Source organism: Micropterus dolomieu, linkage group LG05 (assembly GCF_021292245.1).
Source record: "Micropterus dolomieu isolate WLL.071019.BEF.003 ecotype Adirondacks linkage group LG05, ASM2129224v1, whole genome shotgun sequence".
Classification (NCBI taxonomy): Eukaryota; Metazoa; Chordata; class Actinopteri; order Centrarchiformes; family Centrarchidae; genus Micropterus; species Micropterus dolomieu.
This window is the reverse complement of record NC_060154.1, coordinates 32,087,886-32,114,592: the sequence shown is the minus strand read 5'-3', so window position 1 is coordinate 32,114,592 and position 26,707 is coordinate 32,087,886. Positions and strand designations below refer to the sequence as shown.

The following is a 26,707-nucleotide window of genomic DNA, read 5'->3' as shown; positions in this document are numbered from 1 at the left end:
ATTGTTTAACAATGTACTTCCACAAAGTACACCTAAATAGTAAATAAATTATAAAAAATATGTAAAATGTTAATAGTAAAATGTTGTGAAAAATATGCTTTTATTTAAGCATATTATTAAAAGTTTAATTAAGTATATATTTATTACCAATTTATTCAAAGTATACTTGAGAAATGAATTAAGGAAAGATTTATAAAGTATTACTACTCACTACCCAACACAGATGAAATGAAGTCTGGCCTCCCCTGTTGTCATCACATGCAAGTGCACACAGGTCCGGGCAGCATGAATTTGGAATTCTGATTTAAGTTTTAGTCTGTCAATAAAAATTACATATTAGTAGGATTTTAGTTATTTGATAATTATTTCAGCCTATTTTTTAGTCTTCTGATGTGTTTGTCTTAAATGTTGGATAACATAATTTTTCAGTGGAATTGCTGATGAATGTGCTCCATAAATCCAGTAGTTAGCTAACATTACTGACAAAGACAGAACATCACTGAATGCAGGCAGTTTCCCATTAGTGACAAGAGTCAAGCGGTTAAATCAGCTTCTGACATGTCCTTTTGTCCTTCACTCACCTTCTCATAATTTTTGTTGACAATGTTAACATGCGACGAAAAAGACAAATAATGGTGACAACCAAAAATCTTAAAGAAAAAACTGACTGACTTATATTGTCCAAATGGAAAAACAAGCCAAGAGGTCTTATGACTCTGTCAGTATGAGAAAGTGCAACCAAGTAAGAGTAAGAGAACATGTTGTACTTAAAGTTTGGAAGAACAAACTGAGCTATGTTTTTTCAGTACAACATGAGTCAGTTTCCTGCGTATCTCGAGGATGGAAAGAGATGGCTCAGGTGAATAATTTATGTCCTTCTAAAAGCCATCTCTCAGCCAATTACTGCAAGAGCAGCCAAATATCCTTGAGGGCTAGTGTGCTGTTTACCCAAAACCTCTGCAGTCCTAACTTTTGTGAAACACTGCACAGCAGGGTCACCAATATAGGGATAGGTAGAGAAATAGACAGTTGGGTCTGGGGCCTCATAGGGCCAGTGAATGCAGTATCGACAATGGGCTTCATATCACATACAGTACAGACTTTTAGCTAAATTCACTTAACAGTCTTTAGTCTTAGGCTTATTGTGGATCATCACTCAGCAGCATTCAGTGATGTGTTTGCACTGTTGCTGTCTTGACAGTTGTGTTAAACGTGGCACTGGAATATAGTGTGTGTGTGTGTGTGTGTGTGTGTGTGTGTGTGTGTGTATGGCACCCAACAGTGGGTGAGAAAAGTGATTACAACTAAAGCTAAAAGTGAGCTGTATGCTTATTACACTGATACTATGGAGTTACATTTAGTTACAATAGCCTGAAGTAAGTGTGGAAAATTTACACCTGTCACAGTGAATGACAGCAGAATTATGCCAACATATGCAACGGATGTTGTTGGGGATTATACATAATGCCTAACCTAATATTTAACTTTTGTGTTTTTCTTGAAATTGCCATTACGTTGCCATTGTTTGGGGGCCCACAGACCTCACCCACTGCTGTATGTATAAAATAGTAACAATTATTGCAAATCAATTTTTTTTAATATTGCAAATGCAATAAAAATGCTTGTTATCAAACAAAAGCCCTAAGCCAACAAAACTTTAAAACTTAAGGAAGTCTAAAGTAATCTTGGAGAAAAGTTTAATGTATATACTGTAGGTATCTGCAAAAGGAATCAAATACTTGAAGTTATGTGAGCAAGTACTAGGAGGTTTTGGAAAGAGCAGTATAACATATTTACAGGTTTAGAACGTAATACTTAATAAATAATGTACTACAACAAATGTCTGTGGTGTCAAACACACAAAAGATCATTGTAGGGTCCTGGTTGGGATTCACCACCACCACCACCAATTTTCTAGGAATTTCAGGCCTTAACTATGCAGGAAACAAACCCTGCTCTCAGGTGTCAAACTCCTGTACTTGCCCATTACTGTAAACATCTTTTGTAAAAGTCCTGCCATTATATTGCCCATTTCTAACAATTAACATAAGCCATCGGCACTATCTCCATCTCTGCAACACTTTCTCCAAAACAGAATGTGGGATGATTTTTTGACAGAGCTGACAAGATGCTGTTAAAAATGAAATGAAATAAAGCAAAATGAAAGCCTTTGTGCTGACACCATAATAGGCTGGTATTACTGAAAGGGTAAAATCAAAATGTCCCTGTGGCAGAAAAGCTGCTGATTACATTTTGTGGTAAGCTCCCTATTTTCTATAATTATTGTGTAATTAGACAGCAACAATACAGTATATTATAGCAAATTACAAGTCAGTGAAGCAACCAATACTTCAGGGAGGAAGGAAAAAATGAAGCATTTTTGTCTCTGTTTTCTATTGTTGATTTCTAAAATCTCTGAAATCTCTATACTTTTGTCACATTTAAATATGTGTAACATATACCGTCACCAAAGACAGGAGCTGTTTTCTCTGTCACCACATTGTTTCACCACCCAAAGGCCTCAAACTGGAGCTTTAGAGGTGATACTTCCTGACAGGACAGCTGCTTACTGACCACCTTCATAAACACTGTTTAAATATGAACACTATCCGTCACGTCTCCAGCCTGCGTGAACAGAGAGCCGCATTCCCTCACGCCTTCACTACTGGAGACAAAACTGTCAACATACAGATCAGTACAACCTGACTCTGGAGGACTGCAGTGGATGAGTTTGGACTGATAGATTGGTGTGGAGTATCACCACGGCTGAATGACAGCTACCAACCCAAAAAGATTTAGTCCTATGGTTTGACAGGTGAACTGTTGCAATAGAAATGTAACAAAATAGCAGTAACAGAATCTGCATAGAGCTCCTGATGCAGGTGTGTTACAGATATTCTGCTGACAGTTTGTATTTATCCTAATAGCTTCAGTTAAATTTAGTCTAACATCAATATGTTTTAAATTTTACTATGGCCAAGATAAAATTGAAAAAAAAATCTATATTTGAATCATGGTTAGTCTTGCATTGGCATTTGTTGACAATTTTGTTTCAACAATCTGCAAGTGATTTTAATTGCAGTTGAGGAACTAAAAACAATAAGACTAGCTAGAGACGCATTTCATGAAAAAGAATGTGTGTGATTGCTGCAAGCACTGAGGCTAACCTTGATATTGGCCGGGGTACTCTGTGTGACTGAATGAGGGCTTAATATATGACTCAACCAACTAACTCTATGTCATCATAGTAAGCTTATTAATAATGAATCAGTCTGTAATTCTGAGCACGTTTAATTTGAAATAGAGTTTACATTGTTTTCAGCTGCTGAGTTTTAAATACAGAGGGAATTAATGGGCCTCTACAGACTTGTATATGTATTACACAACACATAATACACAACAACAATAAACTGCACATGTCCTCAGAGTATGTGCAATTGAAACTCTGAGAGGCTTCCCTGAGCTCCTTGGGTGCATGGTTATAGGCATTGATAAAAACAAATGGCAGTGGTTGTTTATTTACTAAAATTATACGTGAACAATTATCTATGTAATATATATAATAATCTATATAATAATCTTGAGAGTACTGCTTGTGACCAAAAAGTTGCACAACAACTTACATGTGAAAAGTATATAAAATAGTTTTCACAATAAAATGATACACAGTCATAATTGTCATTCTAAGGTAAATATACTGTTTGGGGTGGGGTAAAACTTGTTTGTAGACCGTGCACATCAACTGTTTGAACAATTTTATCAAGCTCAATTCAATTTCAAAGTGTCATTTCAGTTTCAAAAGCAAGTTTTGTACTTGGAAAACAAATGAAATTTGATTGAATTATATTTTTAAACACACTGTACTTTCATATTATGAGATACAGAATAGCCATTCAGTACCTGCCAGCACAAACATATCATACCTGTCACTGAGTTACATCATTTCCCTGTGCATCAGCTATCAGCATACTAAAGTATCTGTAGACAGACAGGCTGGTTGAGAGGAGGTGGCCCCTCAGCTTTGTCTGATGATAAACATCCCCCTTCATGTATGAATGATGACGGATATTCAAAAATCCCAGCTCTCCTCTGGTCTCCATTTTATTGTCCCATTCTGCCTGGCTTAGCAAAATCAAGGCATGTCTTAGACCATAACTCCTGTCATAACAGTTGGACTCCCCCCGCTGCATTCAGCAAGCGTGTTGGGACTCATCCTTGCTGGTGACTTCACACACAGAAGGTGTTGTGAAGCTGCTCTGAAGGTCCACAGGCTGCTCACTGCTTTTACAATGTGATAGTGGAGGGCTTTCAAAAAAGTTTTGACTAATTCATTATTTATGCTCTTGGGGCTCAGTTACACCAGCATTTAAATTCCATGCCTATTGCCAGACAAGAACGTGATATTAGACAATTTTGCAGACCCCCAATGTTTTTTGTTATTTATTCTTCCTTTATACATTATCTGTACATGGTAACTGCAGAAATGCCCCACCCAGGAAACTCACATCAATCTTGAGTAATATACATAATCAGCGACATCATACATCAGCAAATGTGTTCATGATGTGGTGATCACTAACAAAATGAAAGCATTCCCCATACAGATATCCTGGATGAATGGAGAGGTGAGGGCTCAAAAAAGCTGCTTTTTGGTCAGGTGACGAGGAAGCATAGAACACCACCAGAGTGCAACACATGACTGCATCCCCCGACACAGAGAGAACGCTGTTGTGAAATTTGCACATGACACCACCTTCAATCCTTCGGCAGGATTTCAAATGATGAGACTTCATATCCGGAGGAAATTGATAATTTTGCAGAGTGGTGTACAGAGGACAACCTACTGCTCAACGTCAGCCAAACTAAGGAGCTGATCGTTGATTTCAGGAAAAAGGAGCAGCTGATTAAAACCACTCAGAAGATCATTGATAATTATATACCAGCATCAGTGTTTTTGGTGAGGTGAGGTGCCAGTAGAGCCCAAAGGATATTAAAGGTACGTACCCACCCCAGCCACAGCCCGTTCACCCTGCTGCCGTCTGGCAAGAGATACAGTAGTATCTGGTGTGGTACCACCAGACTACAGAGCAGCTTTTCCCCCAGGCTGTGAGAATCCTCAACTTCACCTCATCTTCTGCACTCCACATAAATAAATGACATGGAACTTTCTGTTATGCTGGTTTTGCACATTTCCATACTACCACCTTGTATAATCTATTTTTTTTTTTATTCGTATTTATTATCTGTGTGTGTGTGTGTGTGTGTGTGTGTGTGTGTGTGTGTGTGTGTGTGTGTGTTTGTAACATGAAGGGGGCTACAACTTTAATGTCATTGTGCATCCCTGTCTTGTAAAATGACAAATAGATGTACCTTGAACCTTGATGGTTGAGGTTTGGAAAAGATAGTGGTTGGGGAAAATAAACTATGAAGAAGGTGAGGTTAGGCAGCAGTAACACTAAAAACAATAGACATTTTGGAATGTACGCTATTATTTCACTTTCTGGCAGAAAGTTACATGAGAAGATCATTACCACTCTCATGTGTACAATAAAGACTGCAGTCATCACCTGGTAAGCTTAGCATTGCATAAAACGCAAAAGTGAAGTAGTCAGCATGGCCCTGTCCAAAGATAACAAAATCCATCTATTTTATCAACGCATCTAAAGCTCACTAATTAAATCTATATCGCATTTGTTGAATTAATACAAAAAAACTGTGTAAAAACAACAGCTTGCCATTTCATGGTTCTGTGAATAAGTATATAGAGGGTTCCCTCATGGAATCGGAAGTAAATTTGCCATGAGCTGTTGCCAAATAACTACACACTATAAAGCATTAGTTAATTATTAGTAAATACGGAATTCATCAGTTATAAAGAATTATTCATACATTAATATACATTAGTAAATCATTCATAAACACAGTTCTAAATGTTTTATTCTTTATTATCTATACACTATGAAGCAGTTGTTAAGTTAGTACATTTTTAATTCACCATTTATAAACCATTGTTCTTACGTTAATACACATTAGTAAGTCATTTATAAACATAGTTATACATGTTGTATTCTTTATTAATAAGCTATCTATAATGTGCTTAATAATTGTATTTTCATACTTGATCGGTTCACTATTTATAAATGAAGTATTATTGTAATGACAAAACATTTATATATGATTTGTAAATGGTTCATAAAATTATTACATAGGCCTGTTTTTTTATACTTTCCCGAGAAAGAATATAAACAATCTCAAATAAATCTACCAGTGGCAAAGCCCATAGGACACTATTAAGACTACCTGAAAGATGCCCAAGCTAACGTTACTGGTGGCATGGAAAAGCCTCACCGTTACAGGCCTGGTACCGTATCTCTGAGACAGATCATCTATCACTACCAGCTCATCAATGATGTGCTTAATGATTGTATTTGATAAAAAGTATTATTCCAATGAAAAACTATATATATGCACTATATATATTTAGTAAGTATTTCCCCTCTAAAGTAAGGACTATGTAGGCCATACAAAGCATTACAAATGAGAACAAAAGTTTCAGTTTTTCAGCTTTTTTATGGCCTGGGTTAACACCTTTTTATATACATTCTATGGTTAACACGGTTAACGGCTCCATGGAGCCACAACCAATTCAGACCATGTAAAAACCACAGAAATATGTTGTCAATATTCAATTAAGCCACTACTCTGGCTAAATCCGTCCATTTTCACAATCTTTCCTGAGTATACTACCAGACCAGCCATATATATAATTATAATTACTATCACTATAGCTCTAAAGTGCTCATTCATACAGTAGCCTAACGCCTATCCATGAGTAAAATCTATCTATTAACATCAGATTTACTGGGCATATATTGAAGTAATAAGCTTGATACACTAGATGAATAAAACACACTCTTATTAAAATTTAACAAATTTAATAATAATCTCAAACACTGCAGGTTGTTCACCAGTCAGGAGCTGTGTAACATCAGCACGGCTCTGTCGATAAATAAAAAGTAAAAGTTAGGTTGCGTTCTCTGGCGGACCCATGAGAGCGCTGAACAATTAGTTCATTCCGGCTCCACAGTAGCCGAGATGTCACGTGACAAATGAACGACTCAAACCCAGAGACCCACAGTTATGAGTCGTGAACTAATCAATTCTGTTTCCTGTGCTGCCTGCTTACCACAGCCTGTAGCCAGCTGTCACGTGACAAATGAACGACTCAAACAGACCCACAGTTGAGAGTCATGAACTAATCAATTCTGTTTCCTGCTGTGTAACGAGTGAACGTAAGTCCAAGACTATTCACGCATGCGTGAAAATGAACGAATTACTCACTGAGACAACCCGTTCCTCTTGAGTCACATACAAGATTAGGTCAAATGAACGAAACATTCTTTGAACGACACAACACTACTTTAGTGCCAGACTGACAGAAGAACAGAGAGAAGCGGATGAGCAGAGATGATGCAGCCTGTATGATGAGATGTACAGCGGTGTGGTCAGCTGCTTCAGGTCCCATTCAACAGGACTGACACATCAGATTACACTGGCAGATAAGAAAGATCCACCACACGTTCATTATCCTGCCCGGGTAGAGATACAAATAAATAAAAGACACTGGACGCTTTTTAAAATTGTATTTTTTATGAAAGAGATCTTCTTATTCTGTGGATTGTTTCAAACTTGGCTGGTGCACTGAGAGTGTTAAAGGCACTGTAACGTGTATAAACCTGGCCACTGTTCTATAATCACACACATTATATTTCTTACCCCTACACTACTTCTCAGAACCTAGGTTGATAAGTTAGCTAAAGTGCTACACTGTGTTAAATATTCTACACCTGTCTTTAGCATTCAAAAACTATGCTACAGGGCTTTCTCCAGTATGTTGAACTATGACGCTGAGGGGCTCCCAAGTGTGTTATAAAGGGACAACAAGGGGTCTTGACCATTGGTCCATATGTGACGACTTGGGAGTGAGAACGGTTTGGGTTGTAGATGGTTCATTTTATATCAACAGTTGTACAGTTAATGCACCAATAGTCTCTCGTGTTGTTGATGTGTTTTTTTCTGAACGAATGGCTGAAAGGCATTTTGTAATAAATAATATATTCTGTATCCTTTTGTGTTGTGTCCGTTTCCTTTTTCTGTTCAGAAGATAACTGATTCTTGTGTTACAATATCATTTGTAAATGCTTTGTAAGGCATAGACAGTCCTCACTTTAGATGAGCTCACACAAAGTACTTACTAACAACTAGTAAATGCTTTGTAACTACCTGAATTAATCATGAAATACTTTATTAACAAATGTTTAGAGAATATCTATTGCCTTTAAATTTCATTTATAAATGGTTAATGAGGCATAGACAGTCCTCACTTCAGATGATCTCACACAAAGTACTTACTAACAACTAGTAAGTGCTTTGTAACTACCTGAATTAATCATTGTTACGGCTGCCGAGGGCAGCCGTCTGTGTGTCACTGTTGCTGCTGTGTTTCCCCCTACATGTGGTACACTGTGAGGCGGGGGATTGGCTAGTCTTCGGGGAAGTCTGGCTGATCCTGCCTCCCACATCCGACGATCCTGATTGGAGCGGCGTACCAACCCCCCTCCAATCGCCGAGCTGCCTGCAGGACCGCCTTCGCGCCTTCTCCGTCAAATAGGCTGGTCTGCTGCTGGGTCGAGGCAGCTACCATTTGTCATGTAGTTTGCCCTGACGCTGGTCCTGACTTTGAAGTCTGTGTGTGCGTGTCCTTAGTGGAAACAACCATTTCCTTGTTTGTTAGATCTGTGTGTTACTGAGAGTTGGTAACTCACCCGGGCTGATCCCAGTATCGGTCTGCAGAATTGGGCTAGGAGAAGCTCATCACTGATCACTTACACCTGTTAGAAATTACTTGTTTTAGATACACTAGGTTTAGGGGTGCTGCGCTCCCTGTGTTTTGCTTCTGAACAACGGCTAGAGAAGTTTTGTTTATTCTTTTGTAAGTAGTTTAGTAATCCCTCATTTAGGAGGGATCTCTTTTTGTTATATTTGGTTCTTTGTTTTATGCAGCACCCGCTTGCCCATTTTTGTTTGACCTTTTGTTGTACCGAACTGTTTAATAAATAATCTTTCCACCCATACCAAAACCATCTGATTTATGTTTACGTCTCTCCTACCCCTAGAGAGCGGGGACGTAACAATCATTTAATACATTATTAACAAATGTTTAGAGAATGTCTATTGCCATTAAATTTAATTTGTAAATGGTTAATAAGGCATAGACAGTCCTCACTTTAGATGAGCTCACGCAAAATACATTACAAACCATTAGTAACTACCAGAATTAATCATGAATTGCAGTATTATTAAGTGTCATAAAACATCTATGAACACGCACTATTAGACCATTTCTAAATAATTCCATGTCATGTCAAGTTAGCGGTTGATCAAAGCAATAGGGGGGAGGAGGGGTAAGATTGGTGTCCTTCAAAAGACCATCCAAGCAACCCTTTGCTGGTCCCATCACAGCAGATTTCTAGAAGCGCAGATCTTGGAGTTTTGATGAGGAGTTCAGAGAAACGGTACCAGGCCTGTAAAGGTGAGGCTTTTACCCAGTAACATTAGCTGGGACATCTTTTGGATAGTCTTAGTCGCATCCTTTGGGCTTTGCCACTAGTAGATATACAAGTTATGCTGAGATTATATTGTTTCTCGGAAAAGTATCAAAAAACAGTAGTTATGTAATAATTTTCTTACCAAATGATCTTATGAACCATTAACAACTCATATATAAATGGTTTGTCGTTAAAATGATACTTAATTTAAAACAGTGAACCGATCATATATAAAGTATGAAAATACAATTATTAAGCACATTATAGATGAGCTTATTAATAAAGAATACAACATGTATAACTATGTTTATAAATGACTTACTAATGTGTGTTAACGTTAAGAACAATGGTTTATAAATGATGAAATAAAAATGTACTAATACTTAACAACTGCTTCATAGTGTGTAGATAATAAAGAATAAAACATTTATAACTGTATTTATGAATAACTTACTAATGTATATTAATGTATGAACAATGCTTTATAAATGATGAATTCCTTATTTACTAATACTTAACTAATGCTTTATAGTGTGAAGTTATTATAAAGTGCTACCAGTTCACTGTGACACAGCTCATGGTCTTTATTTATCAGGAAATAGTTTTATTTCACATTTGCTTTGGCAATATGGCAATAACATACACACACACATTAGCTTAACTTGATTGGCAGCTAACATTAGCGTCGTAATATAAATTCACCAAAAACTATCCATAAACACTACAACATACAGCCAATCACCATCTGCCAGGTCATCATACAAATGTCAAGCCAATCACGTGACGTTACCAGCAGGCCCCTGAGGAGACATTCAGATCATTTATCGTTATTGATGAACCCCATAAAGCATATTGTATCATTTTAAATAGTACTTGAAATAGACCTGTGAGGAACAGCTACGTGCAGGCAGTTGTCGGCTGCACAGGACACACGCAAAACTGCACAAGACCGGTGAATGGCAGGCGAGTGGAGAGAACATGGTCAACAGCCTCAGTTTAGCTGTAAATGTACAGTGTAAGTTACACTGACTAAAGACTGCAGCTCTGCAGCTTCTCAAGATTAAAGCTTCTGTCTTCTTCAGATCTATTTTCCATGAACAAAACTATCCGCAACATCTTGCTGTGACACTTTTCTGGTGTGACCTAGCAATTTGGTTGCTTTATGTCAATGTACCACCAGAGGCAATAGCTGGTAATTGGTGTTTGATGGAAAAAAATGTATGCGTAGAAATCCAATTTGTGCCACAACGTATAGAGAGAAGAAATAAAAAATAGTAAAAAATAGTTTTCATCACAGTTGACTGACACAATGCGAAAAATCACAAGGGTGCAGCAGCTTGAAAGTCCATTATGAATCCCACTGGTTTTACAAAACCCTGAACAATCCCTTTAAGAATTTTCTTTGCAGCTGTTGAATCAGAGAGGCCCCTTGATGAACAGTAGACTCTGAGAAAATGCGGCAGGGAGCCTATAACTGGCATCTAATGCTGCATGTCATATAATGAAAGGAACGTCAAAGCAGAATATTTACATCTTTTATTTATGAATAGCTATGGATTGCTTTATATTGCTAACACTTAAGTCATACAATTCTAACATTATCTAAAGTACTTAAATCAACTTTGAAAATATAACAACATGAGAGAAAAATAACAAATTCACTTTAAAAAGTTGCAGTGTCATTTCACAAAGAACAGGATATGTGAAGGATTAAGTTCCACAAAGACCCCTGTTATGGATGACACACGATAAGAGAGATAGGAAGCAAAAATGGTAATAAATTCCATCAGTTTTGAACTCTGCTTCTGGAGCTTGTGGTAGAGGGAAGGGGCTTCATCAAAGAGGGAAGGAGAATGTGAAATGCTCTCTTTGTAAGGCCAACAAATTAGTGTTAAATAAGTGTTAATAGCAACTTGAACTTGATCTCCATTCAGCTGTGGTAAAAGAGTTCACACATTGACATCAGAATGTATGCATGTGTAAGCATATATTTTCCTATTGTGTGTCTTTTAGTAGTGTTGTGTCTCGGTGAAAACATGACACCCCCCCCCTAAGCTCCTTGTAAAGTATTCATTAGAAAATAAGAGCACACAGAGCCTTAGTGCTATTCAATTAATACATGCAAAGTCACACAATAACTTGGCAAACAAGCTCAAATCTATAGCGCAAACTACACAAAGGCAGGATTAGCTCCATTAGTGCAGGAATCTCAGAGGCAATTAACCTGCCGTGAGCAAAGCCCTTTCTCAGATTCCAGTATGTGCTGCCGAGCAGCAGAGCGGGAGGAGGCCGAGTGACGGAGGAGACTTTTGTTAAACTCTTAATGCTAGGGTCAAAAGCAACATGTGATTGTGATGACATATTCCACAAAAAATGGCCCACATGAACTTCTAGGGAGAGGGAACTGCCTCCTGTTTTTCCCCACTTCCACAGCTCCATGTATTCATTTCCAATGCTTTCTATTTCTTTCTTTATAACACTACCAATGAGAACCATACTAGATAATGCATATATATCTTAAAGGTTGTCAGTTCGCACTTAAACTGATCTAAATATCAACACAGAAAGCCAAAACAATATGACATAAAGTTTCATCAGTACCACTAATTTGGCAAGGAATCAACTTCTTCAGAGAACAGTTTCATTCTGTCCAAATTTCTCTTTTTTCACTCTATTCGACTGCTTGTTATGATTTTATGAATGATGTGCATTGAAATATCAATCAAATGAGATATTTGATCATGATCTGAATATGTTTTTTTCCCCAAATGTAGTCACAAATTTCACAATTTATTTAAAAAAGAAAAGAAGTAAAAAGAACAAATGGAAGAGTTTAAACAGATTATAGATATTATCACTGGCCAGAAAGATGCCTATGTAAAAGACATTGAGATAAATGGAACAACAAGGCTGATGCCTATCCTCGTGATTTTTTTTCTTATTTTATTTAATTTTGGAAATAGTTTGGAATCAATTTCCAAGTTTTGACAGGAGTGCACTGTAGAGTTCATCAGTGGAGCTTTCCATACAAACTGTCCAACTCTTGAAATCACTTATTAATGAAATAATTAATTACCGGTACACAGTAGAGTTGTAGTTTGTTTTTTGGTGTTAGACTGCACCAGTGTAAAATACTAATTTGATCGAAAATTGTCATTAACTTTTTCTATTCAACCTGGCAAATGTAAATTGGGTCAGAATTTGGTATTTTTGTGGGTACCAAAAAAGGAAAATAATTGTTTTCTTCTTGTTGAAATGGGCACTCAAATAAAATACAAAACCAACACCAAACATCTCACCCACTAGATAAGCATGCTAAATCAAGAGTCAGTTATTGTCTCCTCTTATACTATTCATGGTGCATTACAGAAAAAGTGTTGAAACTCCCACACTTAAAAACATATTAGCGAGGATGGAAAATTACTTCACCAATGTGGTTTAATGCAGGAAAAATTGCACAAAGTAGGAAACGCAATTTATGTACACTTGGTCTCTATGTTCATAACAGGCTACAATCCATCCATCCATCCATCCATCCATAAATCCATCGTCAACCGCTTATCCTGCGTACATGGGGGGCTGGAGCCAATCCCAGCTTACATCAGGCAAAAGGCGGGGTACACCCTGGACAGGTCGCCAGTCCATTGCAGGAGGCTACATTCCATCTGTCACCAAATTCCTTAAATTGACCATAATTTGCTATTTCAAAAATGCTCAACTTGTCACATGTAGATACTTGGTCAAGACACCTTGGCGTCTCTTTAGCAATTGTGAAATGTTGCATATTGGTTGGGTTTAGGCACCAAAGCTACATGGTTAAGTTTCGGAAAAGATCATGGTTTGGGTTAAAATAACTATGTAACATAACTAAAAAGAATCAACGGTGACTTTTTGTTTCACACAAGGAATGAACACCGGTCTTCTGAGTGAAAGTCTGGTTTCTGACCCACCTGTCCACCCTTACTGTTATTAATATACTATGCCTACTTTTAGCCATCATAAATTATGCTAAAGGGCTTCCCCAGTGCACTGAACTATGAAGCTAAAGGGGTTCACAATGCGGTAAAAACTGCTGCCAAGGGGTCTTGACTATACTGTATGTCCATATCTGACGACTTAAGAGTAAGAACGGGTTGAAATGCTGTGTAATTTACCAGCAGCTGTACACATGCATTTGTTATAATAAATAATGCCAGCTTGCCGTCGGTCTTGCAGCCTTTTATTTCACGAAGCTCTCCACAATGTCCATCAGCCTCTTTCTTGGTCACTCTCTTTTTCTCTTCTTAGCTTTCTGTGTCAACATCTTCTTTGTCCTCTTCGCCTCTGCCATCAGCTAACGTTATGTCAGGCTGGTTATGTAGCCCACTCGCCCAGCTGAGGCCTGACACCGGCACCGCTCACCACCTGCAGCAGTATAACCCAAGTTATCCAAGTGTGTTATGTAGTAAGTTTGCTAAAATCAACTCCAGATTTATAGCTAGCAGTTAAACCTCTGTCTGTGAAACTTCTGCCTGATTTCAACAACTCTGAGCAACAACACAAGACACAGCAAGCAGCTAATAAGTTATTACTGACTAGTCCAGCAGAAAGAAGGCCAGGTCAGCATCTGCCCTGCATCCTTTCAACTCTTAGCTCACTCCGAGTAAAAGCCCGTCTGATATTTACTCTTGTCTGGTCTCTTGCTCAGTCACTCTCTCTCTTTTTGTCTTCCTCTTTTCCTCCGACTTCTTCTTGGCAGCCTCTCCCATGATATCTATACTGAGAATACTGAGCTAGCTTCTTTTTATAGCTTGCTTGCTTAATAGTCTTGTTGGTCTGTGGTGTGGTGCCGTAAAGCATAACATCGTTGGCACGATAGGTGTCCTACCTGGTGTTCTAAGGCTACATAGTGCAATACCAGGCGCTCCTACCTGGAGCGACAACAACGAAGACGCCATTTCCCCCATTACAAGTCAGTGTACCATCAAAATGATTTTGGAGCTGTTACTTTAAGATAAAATTCTTCAGTATGAAGGACACACAGTGAAATGAGTTGTAGTAACATGTTGGACAGCCAGTCTTGAGTAAAGTCTGACTTCTTTATTGTGTCTTCATCTTGTTCAGCGTGACTTCTCCCCAACGCATCACAGACCTGTTCAGCAGGGTTGGCCTACTTCTCACTTTTCTGTGTCACTCTTTTATGATTATTTTCTAAGACAAGTTCTAAAATAAACACAGGTAAAATAAAATCAGAAGTTTCCTTGTATGAGTCTAATCAAAAATTAATCGGTGGCTATTTCTTCCATTTCAATTGGACAGTACAAAATATAATAAAATAAACTGATAAATAAACTGAACTATGAAATTCTAAAATATTCTTTACTCAATTTTGAGCAGGCTAACACCTTCTGGTCACTGGTGTTACTTTCAAAAAGACAAAGGTACTTCCACTATTTTCAGGTGCAAGAGGGAAATACGCAGATGATGACCATGATGGGTTTTTTTGACTGATAGGCTACATTATACTAGAAATAAGAAAAAAAAAATTCTAGAGACTACTTGGCCTGATGTACAGAACATTTACTCAGCTAATGTGGCTGACTCCGACGGGCTGTGGTGACGTTGGGGTAATGCTGTAGTACTGAGGGACAGAAACTTTTTAAATGCTAAAGGTTCAGTTGGTAACTTTCATAAGAATAACTTATACTCACTATATCCTGACAATAGTACATGAAACAGAATGAACAACAATCAGATTCCATTGGCTCATCTTACTGCTCCTGATGCCATTTGCAAGAACCTCTCCCTGAAGAAAACAACCAATCAGAGCCAGGAGCAGTGTCTAACGCAGTGTCAGTCACTGTTCGTGCACATGCTGCGGGCCCCCTCCTCATGCATGCTCTCACTCAGGCAAGCTTAACATCTTCAGAAGATTTGCAAATACAATGTCTGAGAAACAACCAGCAGAATGTAAGAACTGCCCATCCCTCCTTTGCCAACAACAGCATGTAGTACAGAACACATGTGAACACATCCAGGCTCCACACAGAGCTTCGGCCTCATCATGTTTGATGCCATGGCGCTCGTATCATTGTCTGGCAAAGAGACTGATGACAAACAGTGAGGAATAATTTATGAGGGGGGCCCAGTGGTGTACTAGCCTCTCATCCTGCTGAAGCCTGGGGCGCTCTGCCCTGGGTCGTGAAGCGCCAGAGGGGCGTCTTTGAGAAGACGAGTCGAAGCGAGAGGGATCGAGGTCTCGGTGAGACTCTTAGAGTGGAGAGCTACGCGAGATGAGGTTTCCAGGGCAACCTGCTTTTGCATTATATGTTTAATTGTTACAGACGGCTGTTTAAGCCTCATTTGAAGCCAACTAAATAACAGGAGCAGCAGGCTGGACGCCGGTAACGGTCTTTTCATGTTGCTTTTTGTGGAACTTTATACTGCAGGGCTAGCTCAGCTAGCGTTAGCTTTGTTTTTATACAGTAGCCTGTTCTCCGTTATGACCTTTGCTGGTGTGTGCGGGTCTGTGTGTTGCTTCTGATTTACACTGTGTAACAGATTAGAGTCCATTTAGGCTAACAGGTAGAGTGCACCATCTTAGGGGTTCAAACTGCCAGACAAAACAAAACATCTGAAGACCTCACCTTGGACTGACATGTTTCTGGCAGACTGTATGAACCTGCCTGAACATTTCAGGTATTAGAGTTCTGTTTTTAACACTCAGATGATAGTTACATGAACTTGTTTAACGTGTATAGTGCTTTATAACTTCATCACTTGGATTTTTGCTCACAGGCTTCATGTAATGTGCATCTTAAGTTTTTGTGGATTTGTTCATTTAACCTGAACCTTTAACTTCGTTTAGAATATTACTCTACAAATACAACGATTATTAAATCTATTACCACAAGACTTTATTAATGAAAATTTGTTTTAGTATATCTCCTGAAATATGTAGGAGGTTAAAAACATCAAACACGTGCAGCCAGTACAGCTTTATGTGTTTCTGCACTGAATCACACTAGATTCAAAGAATCCCTCCTGCAGCGAAAGTGAAGTATTCACTGTACTCTGTTTTTTTCCTCATTCTTCTCTCTGCGTCTCTCCTGCTTACTATTGGTATGTGTACTTGTACAGACCCTCATCAGGGTATTTTGTTGGTTTAGGGCAATCCATGAATCATTCAATTAAACCAGTGATAGGATAATATGCAGATATTTGATATTCAATAGATATTTAAGAGCCACATTCAAAGTTATGATGAAAAAAAGTCTCAAAAGGCATGTGAGCAAGTGGCCAAGTTCAGTATGAAAACTTCTGAGCTGCTGAACATCAAATTCTTACCTGCGTCATGGAGAGAGGTATCCTAAGGAGAATTAATGCTGGAAGCCTTGAGCGTTGTTCCTCATACGTGACAGAACAGTTCCCCTACAAAGCCCATAAAACAATTCCCTTCCCAGTCGACGGAAGCACTGAACCCGGAGGAGGCGTGCAGCCGCTGAGGTCAGCCACAGGAGGCTTCAGAGTGCTGCAGCAGCGTGATTGATCGGAACACAGGTCCTTGTGGCTGGTAGTGCGTGTCAGGGCTGCTGATCTCTCCTGAGAGTGAAGAGCAGCCAACAGCCTGCAGCTCTGTGAGCAGGATGGCCAGCCAGTGTCGACGTGCATGATGTCACAGGTATTGGGTTTCAGCTGGAGGCTCAGAGGCGGGCACTGCTCTGGAGGGAAGCTACGCTGTTTGACCGAGTTCAGGTAAGACAGACCCCTCCCTCAGGCCTTACCTGGCTTCAGCAGAGGAGGGCATTAGGGGAGAGGGGCAATTGGTTTGTTTGTTTGGAAACAGGTCTCTAATGGGTCAGACTGGGCTTTTAGAGTTATTAGCACAAAAAGCCTTTGGCAACAAGTTTAATGAAGACATGTACAAATTTGCAAAATGTCCCACAAAATCTTCACTGTCTCATATTTTATTTGTTTTCCTTCAATATCAGCTTGTGGCAACTAAAGCATGATTAAGCTTATGATTATGGTTATGTTTTGGCAACTCACTATACTTGCAAAGTGGAAGGAGCAGCTGGATGTGAAAGAATTTCTTCCACACCCCCATTTCAAATGTTTCTTTTCATGATATCCTCACTGTTAACACAAAAACATGTGACGCTCAAGACAATATTACTCATTTAAAGTATTTGGCAGACTGCTCTAAATACTGTAATTGCTATGAAGAAGCCAGTCAGACGAGACTCAGAACTGGAGTGAATTTGGAATGCTTCATTGTTGTAGCTGTGAACAAACACTGTTAGAAGACAACCATTGTTAGAAGACTGATCCAAACTGACCTAGAGCTGCTAACTGTTAAATGTCTCAACACGTTATATTTAGCTTCTGCACACAGTTATTGGAGCATAACTGAATTTTGAACTTTGTGAATGGATGTTTCCTACCAAAAGACATACATAATGTCTCACATTACGTGTCCCCGAGCTTGTACCTTTGACTTTTTGTGAGAGAAGCAGATCTTTTCTAACACATTTCTAACACTTTGTACTGATGATTCAACCAGGACTTTCATGTCTTCAACTGTGAGTGACATAACATTGTCTTAATGAATGAATGTAACTTTTACTTCTGAAACCAATAGCTCCTCCCATTTCATAAAGGTGTGGCTGTGGCTCAGGTCGTCCACTAATCAGAAGGTTGGTGCTTCGATCCCCTGCTTTTCCCGTTCTGCATATTGGGAAGACACTGAATCCCAAATTGCTCCCAACAGCATAGCCACTGGTGTATGAATGTGTTAATTTCGTTTTTTGAGGCAAATACATACTGATTTCCAGACATCCCCAATACAGTGAAACTGCATTTTTCAGTGGCCTTTTATTGTGGCCAGCCTAAGGCACACCTGTGCAATCCCCATGCTGTCTGATCAGCATCTTGATATGCCACTCCTGTGAGGTGGATGGCTTATCTCAGCAAAGGAGAAGTGCTCACTAATACAGATTTTAACAGATTTATGAACAGTATTTGACATAGAGAAAGTCTTAGATCTTTGAGTTCAGCTCATGATGAATGGGGGCAAAAACAAAAGTGTTGCGTTTATAATTTTGTTGAGTGTATTTAACTGAAAGCTCAACATTTCTCCAACTTTAACCAGCTTTTAGAAACCTCAACCTGACCACAAGCAGGATGCCAGACATGGCAACTCCAGTCTCTGCTGTCAACACATGTGCTTTGTATGAACACATCCACCCTGACCACCTACATTCGATTTCTGTGCTATACAAGGACATCACTTTTCATAGACTGGGAATGTTGCCAGTTAACATAATACAGGCAGCAGTTACTATATTACACAATTTCCTTCGGTATTACAGTTTTATCACAACTGTTTACGCACAAAATCTTCACGTCACACGATTTTTGAAACCTCTCAGTCAGAGCAAAACCTCACCTCAAATCTCCAAAACCATTAGCTATTTCTCAGCCTTTGACTCAGTTTTCAATAGCATAAAACACTTTTTTCAAAACACTACAAACAATTCTCTACCTAAGACATAAAAATCTAACAGGAAGGGACTTGCTTTCCTTTTCCAAACACAACCAATCAAAATGCTACACTTATTCACCAAGGGCAAGTTCAATCTCAAAACACTTTGCAATAGTTTACAGTTTTCAGATTGAACGACATGTTTCCTCGAAACGTTGTGCAACGTTCCACTACGTATGTTTTCTCCCATTGGATGGTGTCCAGTGGTGGACGTGTCACAGCTGCAACAAATTTGTAAACACAATGGTGTGCACTGCACAATGCTGCAGAAAAATGCAGTGAGCTTGCGTACACAACATGGTGTACAGGCAGCCACCGTTTCCGTAGAAAAAAACCTTTTGCTATGTTTTGTTGGTGCTGAACTCAGCCCTGATCACACACCCCCTCCTCACATGTGTCATGATCCTGTCCTGAGTTCTCTGTGAGTTTATTTATTTGTCAGTTCTGTATCTGTCATTAAGGTCTGTTGTGTTTTGGTGTTCAGTCTGCCCAGGGTACGTTTATTTACTGTTGCCTGTCTTTTGGTTTTGATCTGTGTGGACTAGTCATGCAGCTATTTAATGTTTGGACAATCAACCTAAGGCAGTACATGGGCAACAAGAAACATCTGTCAGACACATGTTCCAATAGTTTTGCTCACTTGAAAAATGGGTGGGTTCAAACAAAAGGTGGTATGTCCTGAGTTGTTTAACACATCTAGATGTGAATACCAGGAAATGAGAGCTGAAATTCTGAATTCTCATACTCATCTTTGATCTTCAAATGTCAAACAAAAACAAAGGAATTTGCCTTACCGTTCCAATACTTTTGGAGGGGACTGTACAAAAATGGCATTCCAAAAACTGCATTACTTTTCATGTTTCAGCTCTACCTGCATATAACAGACAATGTGAAATCCATTACTTTGTAATTCAGTTTCCCTTTATTGTAAACCACCCCACAGTTTTGGCTTGTGGGGTCGAATGGTTGCATTTTTGGCAACAAAAGTAAAAATTAATGAGTCATCTTTACTTTATAAATGTACAGTAAAAACATTGTAAGTGACAGAATTACAGAATTAAAGGCTTACTGTAATGCTTACAGAAATGCTTAAGAGCTGTTTCAATTTAGATTTTGAGCTGCATTATTTAAGGTTTTGATAATATGTCTTCATTTCTGACATGCTGTGTGCTAGCATTTGTAAGTAACACAAAAACCATCCATAGTTTTGGTAATAAGGTAAGCTTGTACGTAAAGAAGAAAATAGCATTAGCAGGAGGAGGAGGAGGGCAAAGAGTAGAAGGAAAAGAAAGCCATCTCGGATGAGATCGGGGCCACACTCATTGGTGTCATTTACACTTGGGACACTGGGGACACCACATTTTGAAATGGCTGATTTTGTCCTCATCACTTTTTGAAAGAATTTGTTAAAAATGTTCTGAAAAATAGCACCACGTTTATATGCAAATAAGAAAACATGTAATGCAATTTAAAATAAAAGAAACAAATGTGCATTGTCCAAAAAAAGTAACTGAAGATAAAAAAAACAAGCAGCTGATTACTGCATTATATTCTATCTTTATATTTATGAATTGTCAGCCGCCAGCTTTGTTTCCCTTGAAATAAAAAATACATTTCCACCATAAATTGGAGCAGAATATGTCTCCAGAATGCAGACAATTAAGTGTTGAATGTGTGATCCAAGTGTATCATCACACCCCTAATCTGGCCCTTATGTCCTTTACTTCCATCATAAAGTCACACCCTTGGCCACACTTATTGATCATGTGATCAACCACGGGTTGACATTGAGGAAAGATGGGCTGAGAGTCACGTATCCAACTATCTAATGACTATTTCAAGCATTACAGTTTGTACTGTAAAAAGGTTTGTTATCATGCTGTACTATAATGTATACAAGACAAAAGAGCTTTAGATTTAGAACAACAGTGTGTATATGGTATATCTAAAAATTTACTATTATATAAAAGTTTCATTTTGAAGGAAAAATTTGGTATTTAGCATTTTGTGTGTACAGTTTTGGGAACTGTGTGTAGAGTTTTGAAAAAAGGAGAGTTTTTGAAAACTGTAATTTCAAGACAAAACTGTTTTTTATGCAACTGAAAACTAAGTGAGAAATAGCTTATGGTTTTGGAGATTTGGTGTGTAGTTTTGCTCACTGAGTGATGTGTCAAAAATTATCTGACATGTAGATTTTGTGTGTAAGCAGTTGAAAAAAAAACTGCAATTCATTATTCAATACTATAATTCTTAAGCATTTCCACTGACTACCTGTTCATAACTTTAGGAATCTCCTCCTTGTCTAAGAAATTGTTCATTATCAGGCCCCAGACTATATATATCTGACATGCTTGTTATCAATCCAACATATCTCTCAATTCTTAGGATTCATGTCTCACAGTTTGTTTTGTATGTGTCTGTTTGTGTTATTGCCTGTACGCATGCTGTATAGATTTTCTCATTTTATAGATCACTTTTTGTTTGTTTTTGTATGAGATTGTGCGCTACACATAGAAGTGAATTTGAACTTGTACTTTAAACCCCACCTCAATTATAAGAAAATAATATATTCTGTTTCAGGCCAACAGCCATAACTACTGAGTAGAACACCCACATAATGAAAAAGAACAACTTACAAATTCCTCCTCAATTCAGCCACCAAAAGAAAAAACATCCTATTTATTTATTAGTGCACACTGTGGATAAGCTTGAACCTTTCATTTACAAAAGAGTGAATTTACCACAGCAGCACCTGGTTATTTAAAGACAAACAAGCAAGTCAGTGGCATTAAATCCATCTGCAACAAAGAACATCTCTCTCTACCTCTGCTGTGGCTGTTCTGACAGGGTATCTATTTCAACTTAACATCACAGAGCACATTTCAAAAGCTTGCCAGCTCATGTTTCTCATAAAGATTTATCATTCCAGCAAAATGAACCTCTGCAATTTCACAGGGTCAAAAGACACATCAAACGAGCTGTAGTTCCCCCAGAAAGTGAGCGGCCACCTGGTAGAGGAAACTGGCTGCAATTCCTTTCCCTTCATTCAGTTACAAAGAGCCACTTGGCATCTGTGATTAGTGATGTGAGCGGCCCGTTAATAACCCTCTGAAATGGTAGATTCAGAAACAAAATGTGTCAGGCTGAATACAGTAATACTGGAAATGAACTGATCCCTAATTCAAAACCTAGTATATGGTGCTCACACTACAGTTTTCTCAAATGCTTTAACACATTTCTTGAAATGATGCCTCCTTTTCTCAAAACTCTAAATGCAAATCCACAACTTCTCACCAAATTCCCCAAACATCCTATTTTCAGGTCAACATGACGCTGTCTGCTCAAAACCATTCAGTCTTGTTGAACAACCAAACTCTCAGACATGACACACGTCCTCCAAAACACCACACAGTTTTATACACTGGTGAAATAAATACTACTAAATACTACAAAAACTGATTATAAGTATTGTTACTTGTGGTTCTCCCCCTAAAAAACCTTTTCACATCCTCCTCCTCCTCTCTCCACTCCTCCTCCAACTCCTACTATTACTCTTCCTTCACCTCTGCCTCCTTTCCCTACTGCTTCTTCTCTTCCTCTTCCTACACATCTCTCTGGATCCATTGTTCCAAATCGGAATGAACCGACTCTTGCCCTTTTATCTACAGTATCTATTGAAGGTTCTGATTGGTGTGTGATCAATTATGACTCTTTGTGTTTCCACCCGGGTAGTTGTCTGCTAATTGAGCTCAAGCAGTGCTGACTTGAGTGAACAATATTGAATGTCAGTGCTTTCTAAATGACCACATTGTGGCGGGCAATGAGAAATGAAGAGATTTGTGTGTAGAGTTTAGGGAGATGGGTGTGCTTTTTTAAAAATGGAGTTATGGTTCTGAAATTTTAGTTGATATGTGGTTATAGTGTTCAAGCACTATACTTTGAGAAAAACTGTAAACTTCTGACTGAATGCCAAGAAGACACATGTACTCAACACATTGTTCACATCGAACTCTGTGAAAAGAAGATTTTCTGTGCATGGTTTTGGTTAAATCCCAAAACTGACTTAAAAAACCTGAGGAAAGTATTAGTCTCCACTCTGCCTAATAGGCTGGCTCCACCTATTGATTGGTTGGTCTAAGTACATAAACTGCACAAAGACCCTTACATTGTGATATAACATTAGGTCAGTTTATTGATTCAAAAGAACTTCCTCATCACCACATAACCAAACCAAAGCTAAGTAACAAGAAATGTCAATACAGGAATACCAAACTACGTTTAAGGTAGAAACAGTGTCTCCATTACCAAGTCTGTCCACCAGAGGGCTATGGCAAGTTTGTTTTTTCACTGCAAATGCTGCTTGCATGATAACGTTACATTGACTGCATTTAACTGATGAGACATCGGCGTTAGCTCAGTAACTATTAGTAGATCTTCCACCAGAGGTTCAGCAATGTGAGCACAGCTTCATGTACTGGATGATATTGAACGGTTGGTGAGCTAGACTGAATATTATAAGTCAGATTGTTGCCACACTTTATAACAGTAAGTAAGTAACGTTACTGTAGTGAATGGGTCTTCCACTGTAGTGTTGTCGTGCACCGTTATGTTGCAGTATTGTATATTATGTGAGTCACGTAAGTTACTGAGACTTACACAGGATAGTAACATGGGTCTCGTTTGCTGGTGAGGTAATGTGGAAAGCCATACAACTGTAGTATTTTGCACTGGGATAATGTTAGCAACTGGTCGGTGTTAGCCGGCCAGCTAACATTATTTAACTAGAGCCAACTAAAGCACAACATCACAGTATATTTCACATGCTTTGCATGTAATGCTGGTTTACCTGTCCAATAGGATGAAAGCCAACTCCCCAGGAATGGACAAGCCAAAAAGAGATCTCATAGTTGTTTCTTTCATTTCTTCTTGACAAAAATTAGCTACTTTTAATACTAAGGTGAGGCCACAGGTTTCATTTTTCATTTTCATTCTCAGGAGAAACAACCGTATACAATCTCATTTATGTCTTATGTCTCTAATCAAAACAAGAGATCTCTAAATGATCTCAAATAAGTCTAATTTCATCTCCTGAACATGGGACCATGAAATCAGAGAAAGAGCTCAAAGAAAACTCTATGACTCTTAGGATCTCATGATTCTTTTCAAATGTCTCAGTTTCTTATAGTGACCTCAGGAGCAAAAACTAAACTAATTTAAATCACATGGATCAGAAAAAAAGCTCCAAGATATGTATCGGTTTTACTCCACTCCACTTCAGGGATTCGATTCTTAAGTACTTTACTGAAGTCAAATGTTGAGGTACTTGTGCTTGAGTATTGTCTTTTTGAGGTTCTTTATTCTTTTATTCCCCTGAATTTCATATCCTGTATTGTACTTATTGTATTTATTGCTGTTTATTTGAACCCTACTACTGATCTACTGAGAAGAATAATAAAATATATTTTGTCATTGAAAATAATTCACTTCAAATGTAATTTGTTAAGGTAGTCCCAGCATAACTGGAACACCCACCACTTTGACATGATGTTTAGAGATCAATTCATTAATGCACACAAGAACTGAGACACAAACAAGTACATTCGCTATGGAATACTTTTATACCCTTACTTGAGTAGAATTTTGAAGACTTTAATTGTGGATACGGTATTTCTCCTCTTTTGAGTAAAGGAAAATTGTACTATATTTAAATACGATCAGTTCTTCATTGTTAATTATAGTTGGATGATGAACATGATGATGAACATCTCCTTTGTGCTCCTTATGGCTTTTTAGGAGCAATAATCCAGACATTAATGAACTCAAAAAGATATAATGATGAGATCTCATCTGTACTTCTATTTCTTCTATTGTAATCGCAATTCAATATCCATTGTCTTACCTAAGTCTAAAAAACTCAGTCCCTCCTTATCTCATCTTTTCTTCTAAGGGGGTTTTACCGATCACAGCACTCTGTGAACCGTTTTCCCCCAGTTCCCTGCAGGGCTGAATTTCCCACATGGAGCAATTCAGAATTACAACATTTTGCCTGCCTGATTTTGCTGAATTGTTTAGATTTAGTTGATCTGGTAAATTGTCCTTCATTTTTGTGCTTCTACCGTGGTTATGAAGGCTACATAGTGAAATTGTTTGTTTTTTGTTTTTTTTTAACTGTGTTTATTGTTGATATACAATCAGGAGTCTGTACAAGGTATTTTATTTTGAAAATCGACTGGATTCTCTTTGTCGTTTCTGAGTCTGACTTCCTGCCCTGCTCTTCAGCTCGGTGCTGCTTGACGAGCCAATTCTGGGATGCACTGCGGTGCTTCATGTGTGAGCACATTGACTACAATAGCAGCGATTTGTTCTGGCAGCCAAGGCGCAGCCGTAACGTGGCGCCCACGCCGTCTGTGTGAGTCCAGGGTTAGAAGCAACAATTCAGATTGAATTGATCTCAAAAAGATATACTATTGAGATCACCCAACGTCGATCTGATTCTCTTTGGCCTAACGACATCAGCACATGAAACTTTGTTGATTTTTATCTACGTGTGGAGTTTGTGTTGGAGTCTGTGTTGTGCTTTTTTGGTTTTAGCAGACTCCATGTCGTTAGCTGTGGTGTTGTTGCTGTTTGTAGGGTACAGAATCAGAAGGGCGCATGCATTCACAGTCAATGGATTTCGTGGAAAATCCGACCCAGAGTCTTCACATAGGATTAGGCATACTGGCCGTCAGAGGTAATAGAAAAACTCATCAAATGGATTGTTTTAATGTGAGGTTACAACCCCCTTTACACTCAGGCAATAAAAAAGTGATTAATTTCATTAAAAAAGTACATAACAAAAACAAATCTTTGGGATCTGTATCACGATAGTATGTTTATGATATGTCTATAGCCAATTTACCATTATGGGATCACTTAGCACAGGTGTTCAATGAATGGTGTTGCTAGTGTAACCTTTAAACATAGCCAGACACACAGAGAGGAAGCAAAAGTACTATTCTTTGTTTCTGACCTAACCACACATGTGTTCGTGCCCAGACCGTTCTAATCTCAGGGCGTAGCAAACGGTGGCGTTTCATACGGACACTGAAAGGGTACCTGTAGCGTAAAATAATTATTTTTTGTCACACTTTCTGAAAGTGTCAGTAATGACGCACTGAGATGAGAACGCATTGTCATGCCATATATGGGCAACATACAGAGGCAGAACAAAGAAACACACAACAGGGCTTGACATTAGCACCTGCCAAATGTGAGCTGAATTCACCAGTAGCATGTAACACAGTCATTCTTACTTTGGTGGGTTGCATTCATAGGGCTGCCCTCCTAAAAGTCATTATCAGTCGAGACGACCCTGAGTCTATACACATAGTGTCAGCTGAATCTGTTTTTTAGCGTCATTGTACACAGAGCAATGCAGGATCAACAGCATGGCAGGCTTTAAACTTTACAAACCGAGTCTAAAAACACCAAACTAACTGTGATAGAAGCGTAGAAGGGTGATAGAAATGGAGAGCAGCATGACTCTGTGACTCCACTCTATTAGCTGCTCTGGCAAGAACTGTCAGTCATCAGA

General features: G+C 38.5%; 1 protein-coding gene across 1 annotated transcript in view; it reads right to left on the bottom strand.

The window, feature by feature from the left end:
• ptprfa (protein tyrosine phosphatase receptor type Fa) overlaps positions 1-17,162 on the bottom strand; it is a 223,700-nt gene extending 206,538 nt beyond the window's left edge. The window contains exon 1 of the mRNA XM_046050075.1: positions 16,935-17,162. The gene's annotated coding sequence lies outside the window, so the exon portion shown is untranslated. The remainder of the gene's footprint in view (positions 1-16,934) is intronic.
• Between the last annotated feature and the right edge of the window lie 9,545 nt (positions 17,163-26,707).